This window comes from Heliconius melpomene, chromosome 13 (assembly GCF_056956725.1).
Source record: "Heliconius melpomene rosina isolate 202511_hmr_F chromosome 13, ASM5695672v1, whole genome shotgun sequence".
Lineage (NCBI taxonomy): Eukaryota > Metazoa > Arthropoda > Insecta > Lepidoptera > Nymphalidae > Heliconius > Heliconius melpomene.
The window spans coordinates 12,649,807-12,662,899 of NC_140401.1; the positions used below are offsets into that span (position 1 = coordinate 12,649,807).

At 31.2% G+C, this 13,093-nt stretch overlaps 1 protein-coding gene across 10 annotated transcripts in view; it reads right to left on the reverse strand.

Moving 5' to 3' along the window:
- The window catches only part of brat (tripartite motif-containing protein brain tumor), a 349,175-nt gene that overhangs the window by 76,342 nt on the left and 259,740 nt on the right, over window positions 1–13,093 (reverse strand). For all 10 annotated transcript variants that reach the window (XM_085196078.1, XM_085196077.1, XM_085196081.1 and 7 more), the window contains one exon: window positions 5,761–5,837. The gene's annotated coding sequence lies outside the window, so the exon portion shown is untranslated. The remainder of the gene's footprint in view (window positions 1–5,760; window positions 5,838–13,093) is intronic.

The window sequence follows — 13,093 nt, forward strand, 5'->3', positions numbered from 1 at the left end:
GCTGGATCTTTTAATCAAAACTACCTTCATTAGAGGAATAAAAATTTGTTGTAGAAGTTTATTTTTATAAAGAATATTCAAGTACCAAATTACGCATATAGCATACGTAGGTAGACTGGACCTAGGCACGTATTTATAACCCATTCTCAACTGTGAGATCGATCTTGATATGCCGTTTTTATTCATAAATTATATAACAGGCTCTCAGACTTGAGAGTGATATATAAATACAAGCCTTGTTAAATATTTGATCGAATAATATTTCTATGATTTTAAGCCCTAAACTATACTATTATAGATAACGTCAGCTACTGAAGTAACTGCGTAAGATGTGGGTAACGTATAGATAGGACTTAGTTGAGTCGTGAATGAATCACAAGTGAGAACATCTGGCCCCTACAAGGGTCGCAGTTTCCTCTACAGATGACGGCTTTTTGTAGGCACCATAAAAAATCTGAGAAGCCTATAAAAACCAGACAAGTGCGCTGCTGAGCACGTCGAGAGTTCCGCACACTGTAGATAATTTTTCCCTGTTTAGTTAGGGATGTAATTAATAATTGTACGTTAGGGCTTCCCTAAAATAGAATCTACTGTATAAGGGTTTTTAAGAATACTAGGTTTTACCTGTTTCTGTTTCGTCTTCGTGATAAAATAGAAATTATTATAATTATAAGAAATTCCCAGTACTCCGGGTAGGTCTGACCGCAAATACTGTGGGTAATATCGAAATGATTAACGTGATATATTAATATAGACTTAGAATAGCACCTTCAATTCAATTCTGTTTTTTAATATTGTATATAAATGTATAGTTGTAAATATAAATACATTTGTAATATAATTTTTGTTATTTTGTATTATTTTTCATTTTTTTAAGCAATTAATTCCCTCGAGTGGGAATCGAATCCACAACCGTCGCGTTTTCAGTCATACACTGTTACTTTGCTACGAGTACAAAAAAATCCACAGTGAAAAGCGCCGCTAGAATAGTGTAACATAGTTGAAAGCTTTGAATTAATTCAATAAAATACGCTGAATAGAGTAAACAGGCCCGCAACGGTTTTAAAGCAAAACGTTTTTAAAATTTACATTGAATTCAATTTACATTTCGCTTAGCTGGCACAAGCCTATGGTTCTTTAAATATATTTCTTTGGAACTGGAAGCTTCATTTGAAAGTTAATAATTATGTGTTTAAGTTATTAGTTTCTTTTTAGACGGAGTAGACAAATTTTAATAGGTAACGAGAACTCAGCTGCGCCAGTCGTGGCGCAGGGGCAGAATGCGTGACTGCAAACGTGACGGGTTGTGGGTTCGATCCCCACTCGAGGAAATGAAATATTTATTTAAATTTACAATTCCATTTCTTTGCACTGGTGTCAAAGCAAAGAGCGTCACTCAGTACGCAATGCCTCCAGAATTCAGCGGAAAGTAGGGAACGGAGTGTCTTAACACTTAAGTTCCCTCTGCCTACCATGCTGCATGCGGGATACAGCAATGATAGTTGCTTCTATCACTATGAATTATATTCGTTTTTCTTACCTGGCTAGACCTGCGTGCCCTTCAGTTACGATGCTAAGCATAGAATATCGTTAATGTCGCTGTATGTGATACGATATCCATTAAGTATTATACGTAGATTAATTAAATAATATTATTTTTATATGTGAATTCTTTTCGATTATTATTATCGATAATGAGCATGAAATATAAAAATCGATATTCCGATACGGCACAACTGATGTAAAGTTATCAGCGAATGCACGTCACTAACTACAACGGACGTAAAATGGATTGACGCACATAACATGGTTGTCAAATCGATTCGTCTTATTAGAAAAGTTTATGATTTGTGTACTTTATGTGTAATTTACTTTTTTAATTTTATATATCTATGAGCAAAGTCATATTATTTATTAGGTCGATTTTAACCATGTACCTAACTATGTAATAAAATTAAAAAAAAAACTAAATTTGGCCTACCTACTCTAGAATTTATTAACATGAAATTTGACAGTTATAAATAATACTTAGGTGACATTACGATAACATGGTATCTTCGACCTGGTCTGATAATGCAGCCAGACCCAGAATGGAGGAATTTAAAAAAAAATCAGTTTCACGCTGTACCCCACACAGAGCAGTGTAGGCAGAGGGTACCTCTAGTGTTAAAACACTAAATGTCAATTTTTATTTAGGCACTAACCTGCGTCGAACATACAACCTCAGCCTATACAAGTGAAATATCAAAATCAAAATATATTATAATAATTTCGATTTAATATTATTCTACATGGCTATATTGATACTGCTATGTGAAGATACGTGTCTTAGAATATATTAAGATCGTTTGGTTCCTCACGACATCCTTCCAGCAACATGTAATAAATTTATAATTAAGCCTTTAAGTTCTTAGTAAACACTGTTCACTGGGTTCCATAATATCTACTACCTGTGTCTTAAATTACATATATATGTATGTATATTACAGAAGGGTGTAGTTGTGACGTAATTGGAATATTAGTAACTGATATAGATTCAAATTTAAGTTAGGGGAATATTTATACTAAATATTTTAGTGAATATTTATATTAAATTATTATCAATACTATTTTTTAAAGACTAAAGGGTCTGTAGAAGCAATAAGAGCTTAGAGCGGAAAGCAGAGAGTATTAGCACATTTTTTTTTCTACCTACCCTACTATACGCATTAAACAGGTGAAGCTAAAACACATATAAATACGAAAATATTAAACCTAACAATTATATTAATTAATTATTCTCTCGCATACAATCAATACAATCGTTATCCGTTCGTTAATCGAGTTAGCCGCGTCGCAATCGTAAATCACTATCCGTTAAACCAAATTACAAATTAATTAAACCGTCTTTATTTACACTGGCCGTTTATACGCTTGATGTTCCTATGCGGTTGTATGGACGTATGATTGAAATGATTATTCGAATTGAAAGTGACAGATACAGGCTTTGAATTTAGAATTGCAAGTATTTTAAGGTAATTCTAATGTTCATTAATTAATAATTAAATAATTTATATTGTACTAGTGGGCCCGGACGCGGCTACGCCCGCGAAAATATAAACCTAAATAATTAAAATAAGTTAAAAAATAATAATAAGTGGAGATTTATTATTAGAAAAAATATCTGAGTAACCGAAATGAACAAACAAAAGAAGTAAAAGTAACTAAAGGAAATTCTTAATATTAGAAAAAGTACCTAAAGTACCGTGCGCGCGTACTAAACATTTTTCTATATTAAATAATGATTAATTTTTTAAATAAAATCCCTATTGTTTAAAATTACGATATTTTAAGTGTATAACATCGGTATAGATAACCGAACTGAGATAAATTAATTATAAGCAGCAAATAATTGCATAAAAAATAATAGTAATTCAAAAATATATAAAAATTTACAAAATCATCAAAGTCGGTCATACTATACCACTCGTAGGCTAGGACATTTGGAATCAATGACATCTTAATTATTTATTACAATGTTATACAGTAAACTATAATTTCCATCTAGATGAAATGGGTGACGTTTTCTTAAAACAACAAACTTTGCAAGCCGTTGCTTAGCAACGCGATTGTTTTTAACATGGCGGAATAAATTGCATGTCAAATTAATTATTTTAATATATTAATATATATCGACAATATTACAAATATAAGAAAAAAAAGTAGCCTATGTTCATCCCGGTACCCTCAAGTATCTCTATATGAGTATTTTATCACAATTAAATTAGCGGTTCGGGCCTGATTGCGTAAAAGACAGGCAGACAGACAGACAGAGTTACTTTCGAATTTATAATATAGGTATGGATTTTTCTTAATAAACGTTTATGTCGTCTTAAGTCTAAATGAAATCTAAAGAAGAGATAATAAAAATAAAGAAAAATATTCTACTTTTTTAAACGTAGTTATTAGTTTTTTAAAACGACTTTAAAATTATACAATATAAAATTATAGCCTAAGCTTTGACCTACATATATGATATTTAACACGAAATATTATATTTCTAAAATTTACATAGAGATCAAAAGCAAATATATCATTACGTAAAATACTGTAATATTCAAAACTGCGTAAAATGAATTTATTATATATTCGTAAACTTGAACAGTTTGAGTTTAACGCGGATAGTTCAACCCTTAGGGGTACATTTTTAATAACCCCCGAACTTTGGCAACGATCGTAAAGAAAGTTTATAACATTTTTATGTTGCACAATGTACTCAAGAAAGGTGTCGAAAGAATGGGACCGTATTACAATAATACTGAATAAATCAAGAGACCACTTTTGTTAGCGACTAAAGTTTTTATTGTTAAAAAAAATTACAAATAATATAGTGCGTTATAAAATTGTCCATTCTTTATATATTTTTTTATTTTTTATAAGCGCCGCGAGAGGTCGTTGATTGATGGTTTTTTATTTTCTAATCATTAAGAGCTATTGAAAATTTTATTTTATTATAATATTTACAATAATTTTATTTTATTGTTTTATTTATTATAATAAACTAAACACTACAAACGCCTTATCCTTATCTTGTTTCAGCTTTTCAAAATTATCAGTTGCAATTGTTATTTTGTGTTACATAAGCTAGGCTTATAACAAGACGTAAGTAGTTAGTATTTAGTTCGTAAGAGAGTCCAGGTAGGTACCTACTTGGATTTCCTTTTTCTACAAAGTAACTCAACGCTGCGTTTTGAACTTATAAAATAATATAAAAAAAAACTTTTTAGGTCTTTTCTCTAATAATTTACGACTTAGGAGTGATTTATTAGTATTACAATCTTGCGTTTAAACTAATTAAGCAACTTAGAAACTAATTAATTAAAATTTATATCTAAGACTGGGTGTGTTGACTTTTCGTAGAATTCTTAAAGCCTGAGTAGTTCTAAAACTACACTTGTGTTAAGCCTTAAACATTTTGTTTTTTGTGTTATTTTGTATAAAAATATTAAATATTTGCTCAAAATATGAAAAAAAAATGCTTCGAAAGTCACGAATTAAATATCTTTTTCATGTCTAACTTCATCGTGTGACCGGTTGTCAGGAGAAAATTGTAAATATGCCTTCAGGTTAAATTAACATATTAAGTATATATTTGTCGTTATATAAAGCTACGACATCAATGAAATATCTCAAAAATTTGTGCGAAACACTCTGAACTTGAAACTCTGAACACACAAATTCACAAAATCCCTACATTTCCACTGTACCACTACGGTGTAATTTCATTAGAGTGAATGCAAAATTTATGCAGAACCTTACACAAATCAGATTAAAGTTTAAACTCGCTTAGCGTTTAACTCCATACATATATTAATTGTACAATCAAGTCCTAAGCAAACGTTAGAGGCTGTCTATTTGAATAATCATTGCTTCTGTGTTTTATATTTGTATTTCGGCTGAATTCTTGTTTCAGTGAATGTGGTTATACCTATACATAACTTTGATAACAAATCTTTTTACAAATTCTTTATTATGACCTTTTATTTTTATTGAAAAGCCTATGTTTACATATATATTTTTTACATAGCTTCATCTTCCATTGCTTATTTAATAAAAATTATAAATATAATTCTACATATAATTACGTAAATTTACTTAGCTTATATAATATGGCTTATATATATATCTATTATATGTGTATCTTTGTTTCCTGTTCCAATTTAAGACATTCTAATTAAATAAAATGTCTAAACTTCCTGTTTTATATTAGAAAATACTTACGTTTGATATCGTTCGCAGCGATATCTAATTCATTGTCGGCGGCCAGTGTGCCTCGTCCGCTAGGCCGGCACCACAGTCTGTAAAGAAGAGAGATACGCATTAATAGAGAAAATAATTTTAAAAAATAATTTATAGGTAATTATTTACATACTATCTATGAATACATAATCCCTTTCTATGAATATTAAGTGAATGAAAGTGACTTTTTTTTATAATAATACTATATTTTAAAGAATAACAAAAATATAAAAAGGCAGTGCAAATTATAAAAAAGCGTTACTAACAACAGAAATAGGAATTAAGATTATGATCAAAAACGGTCACATAATAACAGTACCTACCCATTATTCCTAAAATACCAACGGGTTAGCTTTTGTAAGGTACAAAAACTCAGGTAGCAACCGACTGCCTTAGAAATGTAGGGGATGGAATGAATAGCTTAAGAATTTAAATTGTTTATGTTTAAGGAAGTTGATGTGTGGATGAAAAAATCGTATAAGGCATGAGTAATCAATTGAATAGAAAAACGACGATCCTGAGTCGAGAATATTTATTATGATTTCTCCGCTCTTTTAGACAAAACTTAACACACAGTCTTGAAAATAGGAGTAATAGTGGGGAAAGGAGTTTCTTAGCATTAAGTTTCTACGCCTACCTTTCTTGGCGGGAACAAAATAAAAGAAAAAAGAACAAGAGCGAGAGATAAACTGTTAAATTGGTGACAATAAATTATAACACATACATAAAATCCGCCACGATAGCCAACCTGAAGTAGAGACTAGCTCTCGAGCATTCTCTCCTTAGCCCCATAGTTTATTAGGACATCAAACTGACATGGCCGAAGCGATTAAGCACAAGATTGACAGTTTATACGGTTAACTTCCTACCGACTTCCTTCGTAGAAACGGCCGATAGCTCTTGACCCGTCTGACATTTCAGTTCCTTATGCAAACAAGCAAGCAATCGTGTAAGTGGTCAATAGACTGCTTAGATTATGTAACTGTTCAATGGAACTGTTCAAGTTATATATAAATTCTAATTTATATATAACTTGGAAAAGTCGTAATGTGGGGAAAAAACTATTTTTGAGCATTTATTTCTCCCATACAAGAAATAAAAACAATCGCTGTCAAAAAATATTATACATAGTAAATTCTCTCTATAAAAAATTAATATATAAGTACGTTTTTAATAACTCGTACAAAAAAAGAAATGTCGGTAACGAGCAGCACATAAAATGTCAAAGAAAACAATATCATTAATAAAAGATTTGCCATGCGTAGCAAATATTTCTGACATTTTAAAAGGGCAAGCACCTCCATTAAACATTGAAACGGAAGGCGAAAGCAAGGCTAAGTCGCATTCTAACACCGCCCACACAAGGTCCTGTAATTGCTGTAACAATTGACGTATTTCGTAACTATGGACGGATATAATAGAATACTGCATAGGATCAACTATTTGGTTGTTTTTATCTTTTTGCGCGAATTATAACTAAGACATGGAGAAAATAATTATAGGTCACTTTGTTCTTCATTTTCTATTACTGTCTGAGTGGGCGCTAAGTGGCGAGTCATCGATATGTTTTGTTTAATGTCATCTCAACATTTCAAGTAAGAGGCACCTCATTTACCTATGTTGTCATCATCAACTATGAGCTATCAATAATACCAATATACATTTAATTATTTGGCGCTTTTTACATCAATAAATTATAAGTTTAACTAAAAAAAATTACTTTGAAATAAAATGGAAATAATTAATGTAAGATTAGGTTTTTTATTTTTAGTCTTGATAAAGATTTCATAATATTTTTTAAATTTTTACACTGTGTCTATGTTTTTCATTATATTTTTTATATGCGGGAAATCTCTTTATACAGTGATTAATGTAAGTTAGTTCATATGTTACGGTAAACGACGTAAACACTATGCGGACGGAACCGGAAATTACAGGTCATTAATATGGCTACCATATTATAATTGATGTCCGAGTTTCGTGTTGCTTGCTAAATTTTTGTTTTTTTTTTCGAAATATTTTTATTATTTCCATTCGAAAGGAGGTTTTCTACTAAGATATGTGGAGCTCTTTCTTTCACAGGATAAGGGGAGACGAGACGGTGTGTAATAAATGACAAAAATAATAAACGACCCTTTGAAAAGATCTTCCAATGAAGTCGCTATTAAATATTAAATATAACTGGACAAGGTCTGCTAAAGTAAAATTAACTTTATATTAGATTTAAGGATCAAAATGAGTAAATTGATATTTTTCGAGTGTCCATCAGGAAGTTACGAAGTTATGCAACTCTTCATTAAAAGCCAACGATTCCCTTCAGTCGTCATGTTTCGTTAATTTTCTTGACTTTTGTTAACTCTTAACAACGTTACTGCCTTTGATCAAGAAAGGGAACTCAGTATAAGGTTGGGATAAGTAAAATGTACTTAATTTTTGGATCTGTTTTGAATAGAAGGACGTGTTTTATAATCAAGTAATTTGTTTGTTATTTTATTTAGACATGAGTGGCGGAATTTAACACTGTGTTTTATCACCATGCATTGTGTTGTTATCAGAGCACGATAAAATTATTTTATTTGTTAGAGTGGAATTTGAACCCACAATTAACCTGTTTACAGTCAGACGCTAAGCCACTGCCCCAAGACCGCTCTAACTTGTTTTAAATAGCAAAATCTATTCCTAATTCACTTTGTGGGATAGGTAAATATAATTAGTACCTACTTCATTATAAATGGTGTAATTCGGAAGTCAAAGAAGTTAAAGTTCTTTTAAGTCAAAACTAAGATTTTGTAAATTTTGCTTTTATAATTTTCAAAGTGAATAAGTACGAAATTCTAACTCTTTAACCGCAGGGAGTTAAATTTCTCGTAGAAGCCTTTTAAATATATTGATAAGTAAAACAAGACTAAAGAAACTATCGTACTATTTTCAAAGTGGTAAAGATTCTCTTTCACTAGAAGGGTAACTCGAGACATTGTAACTACTATAGCATTTTTTATAGAAACATCTGGCAAGAACATATCCACTGTGCCTTTATGGTCCTTATAAAATAAACACAAATCTCTAGTGAGCATATCAACGAGTTTAGAAAGAGTTTAACAATTCAAATTATATAATCTTCTTTAGCGAATACCTACTAGATTTGGATTAAAATTCATCTAAAACGTAAATATATATTATTATTTTTAATTCTTCAGGTTCAAGCAGCGTTGGGTCCTTACTAATACCATTTGACCGCCAAATTCACTCCATCAATTGTGTGATAGACGGTAGAAGATGACGCTACATATTAGTGTAGGATCTCGGATCTCGTTACCAGATTCTGCCTAGTTTTTGAGACATTACGTGCTGAATGACAGTTTCAGCGCCAAGACCGCCTCATAAAAAATAATAATGTATAAACAAAATACAATATATACACAATAAACTATAATCTTAATTTCGCTCGCACTAATAACAGGACGAGGTGCGGCGTTGAGTTCTGCTACTCAACACGTAATCTCTAAAATTCATTGGAACGTAGAAGAAATCATAAAATATGAGAACACACCAATTCACTCCAGATCACATCGATATGAACCGCGAGAAAGCAAATAGCAGACCCTCGGAACGGTGACGAGGGTCCGATGATGTTTGGCCACCTGACGTTTACAACTTAATTGTTAAACAGCAAGGTTATGTTTTCATTTGTGCACGAATATATTCGGTCTCGTTATAATTTTCGGGCCGTCATGGCACAGGTGGGTGAGAATTATAGTTAAATGGTTTTGAGTTTTAGTCGTTATATTTATATATTATTTTAATACTAGCTTTTAGTTGCGACTCTGTTCGCGTGGGCAAATGGAAACATCTATGAGTTGTGTATGATGGATGATAGTTTCTAAATGCTAGGACTCGTGCCTCTTAGATACCGTCCTAAAAATATTTTCTTTACTTTGGAATAAAACTTTAAAATCGTTTTATGTATTAATTATTTTAATAACGTAACGAATAAATAAAATGCATTTTGACTGTACAACATCTTAATTAGCTACTGTTCTGAACAATATCTCCTTAAGAACTAACATTTGATAGTATTAACCTAAACTTAAACTAACTAACTCAAAAGTTAACTCAAGAACAGCAGAACATTTGGACGAACCAATACTTTAAACTTCGATTATAGACTGTATTTCTATAGACATACGATTCATTTTACAACTAAAATAGTAGCCAACTAAAAGCTAATGAATTGAGACGGCACGGGAAATTGTTACCTCCTCCACTGTTATATTCGCCTGGTACTTATGGCTGTTTCCTAAGGGCTTTCAGGATTCATTAGGAAATGTAAGTTGCGTACCAATGTAACTCAATCTCAATGGAATGGCGGAAGCTTCTTTATATTTGACTTAAAGTTGGTTGTGAATGGAAGTTAGCATGGGTTTTTGTGTTTTATTGAATGTTATAGGAAACAGCCTTGAGGACGTCTTGGTGCAGTGGGATCGCGTATGTTTGTAAGCTCGACAGTCGTGAGTTCGACTCCTGCTCAGAGAATTAAACGTTTAAATTATTTTCATTTCCCCCACTCTGGTAGACTCGAAAATGGGGCGTAAATGTCTTAACACTATGTTCACTCTGTATATTTCTATGCATGAGATAAAGTATAAAACCTTTTTTTCACTCTTAAAAACTAACAAAATAACTTATTTTATTTAGACGCTAAGATAAGCTAGTCTTATTTTGAAATATAAGTACTTATATGAGTTAATATACTTTCTTATTTTTAATTCAAAGTACTTATTTTAGTATATATATATATCTCCTTACACTGTAGGAGACATAAAACACACATCACTCCCACGCCAACACCTACTCGATGTCGCACTTCGACTGCGACTAGACAAAGATAGTACTTACATTCTTAATACAAAATTTCACTTGAATTGGATTCGAATCTGTGATTTTCTTCGTGAGTAAATTCTCTTAAAATAAATTTTTCCTCGGGAACGATTTTAATTTACAATTGACATACAAGACCGTTTTTCAGGCCATTGTGACAACGAGACAGCCTATGATGCAATATTTATAAATATGTCAAAAATAATAATTATAATATACGTAAATACGAAGCAAGGACATTTAATTATATTGAATTAATTAAAAGAAAACTAGAAAGTTATTAGTTCTCAATATCCAAATTAAGATTTTCGTGGAAGCTATAATAGCAATTTTCATAATAACTAACTATTATAAATAATTAAATTACAAACTATTTTAAGATATCTTTTTATCGGAATTAATTTAAAAAATTTAGTCAGCTAGACACTGTATCCCGCTTCAGGATAATAATAATTATTCATCTTGAGTGGTATTTAAACCCCAAATGGTCGTAGGGCAAAAATAAATATACCATCTTATCTTAGAATATATAATAACAACATTTAAATGTTAGGAAAATTTTAATTATAATAATATAAAATTAGGTCGTGAAAGTATGTGAACAGTAGGACAGGGTTAATTGCTTTAACGTTAGGGTGTCTATCTAATTTACATATTTAACAAAATATTTATATAGCGGTTAAGAAATTTTGAGGGTATGTTAGTTCGAATCTTATATGAAAAAATATTTATATTTCATATAAGAATTACCTGAAAAAGTTAGCTAATTTAATAGTTATATTGATTCTCAGAAGGAATCCTGGAAAATTGGACGGAGAGTGCAGCATATAGCATGAAGTTTTACGAAAATGAAGAACAAAGAAGATCTATAAAAAATACAGTCGAACTGATGTAATCCTTATACAGAAGTACATAACAGATAAATGAAACAAGCCCATAGAAAATACCATATATTACAATTAGATTTACGGTGAAGTTTATGTGTTTCACCGAGAACACCTACAGTGCTCTATGGGAGACGTCACGCAAGTAATGGAAAATAAACAAAATAGTATCTAATTGAAAAATAATAAAACACGTGGTAACCCTACTAGAACGTTAGCATGTATTATGAATAAATAATATATGGATCTAAAACATCGTTTTAATAATATTTTCAGTGCTTTAGGTGACCTTAGCACCTAAATAAAATGGGTTTCATCAAATTCACATGAATAATTAATATGTCGCGCCATTTTTACGTTTAAATATTAAAGGCTCTAGTGGCGCAGTGGACGCTTCGCGCTTAAGTTAAATGTTTTTGAATATTGTGCAAATGCAGAGGTAGTAAGTTTATATACTACTTTTACGTACAATTATAGTTTACATAAAACTTCTATTATACAATATGCATGTTTTTATTGTATATTCTAATAAAATCTTATAAGACTTTTTTATTAATTAATTTTTACTAAGCGAACGACATGTCAAACAAAGTAAAGGAAATTCAAACAAGACATACTTATTAGAAGAAGGTCTAAGTGACTGACGTACATGATGGCCAACCAACCTTTAAAATTTTATTAACTAACAAAAACAATTTTGTATAAAAACAACTTTTAAGGACTCGATTATCAAATACACAATATTACCTACCATTTAACTTCGCTGCTACGTAAAAATAGGATAAATTTCTTCAAATCTAAATAAATGACAACAGAAAAAAAGGCCTTTTGTGCCCCAACAAGCCCACCCACCGCCCACACATCTATCCTCCCAAATCGTTCTAATTTACTTTGTCAAGGCAGTGCTAGTTTCTATGATTACTCATCTGAGTATCATCTGAAGATGTCTCGTTAGTTTAGCAGAACTTTCGCTTTGATACGGGCAATTAGATTCACAACTTTGAACTTTGCGGCTACGAATTAAAGTTCAAAGTGTCGTTCATGTTAAACACATAATGCGGATTACTTGAGCGGAATAATTTAATAATGTACCAATATAAATATATTTTAATTTGAGGAATATGTTAGGGTAAGGTTGGATGGGTTTTCAGGACTGAAATACCATACATTTTCTTCTACGCAGATAAAATGATAGATGGACAGTAAAAAGTCTATTTTCCATTCAATTTCCAGCTTCATATATTAATGATGTTAAATCCAATGATAACTAGTCATCGTTTGCAATTTTAGTTAGGAATTTCGTGGAATTCTAAACCATCCGCTATGAGATTACCGCTCTCATATACTTCCTAATCTACCTGAATGCTAAAATCAACTTTCCGAGTACAGTAGTTTCATCTGTGTGTGGATTGTCACGCACCCAGTAACAAAAGAGTTGAATTGAATTGAATTCTTGATATATGGCGTTTCGAGCGTGCCAGTTGAGCACAATTCATTTCGCCAATGTCACGTTGTATGGAAAACACACGAAGGAAATTGACCGGTAATTAAAA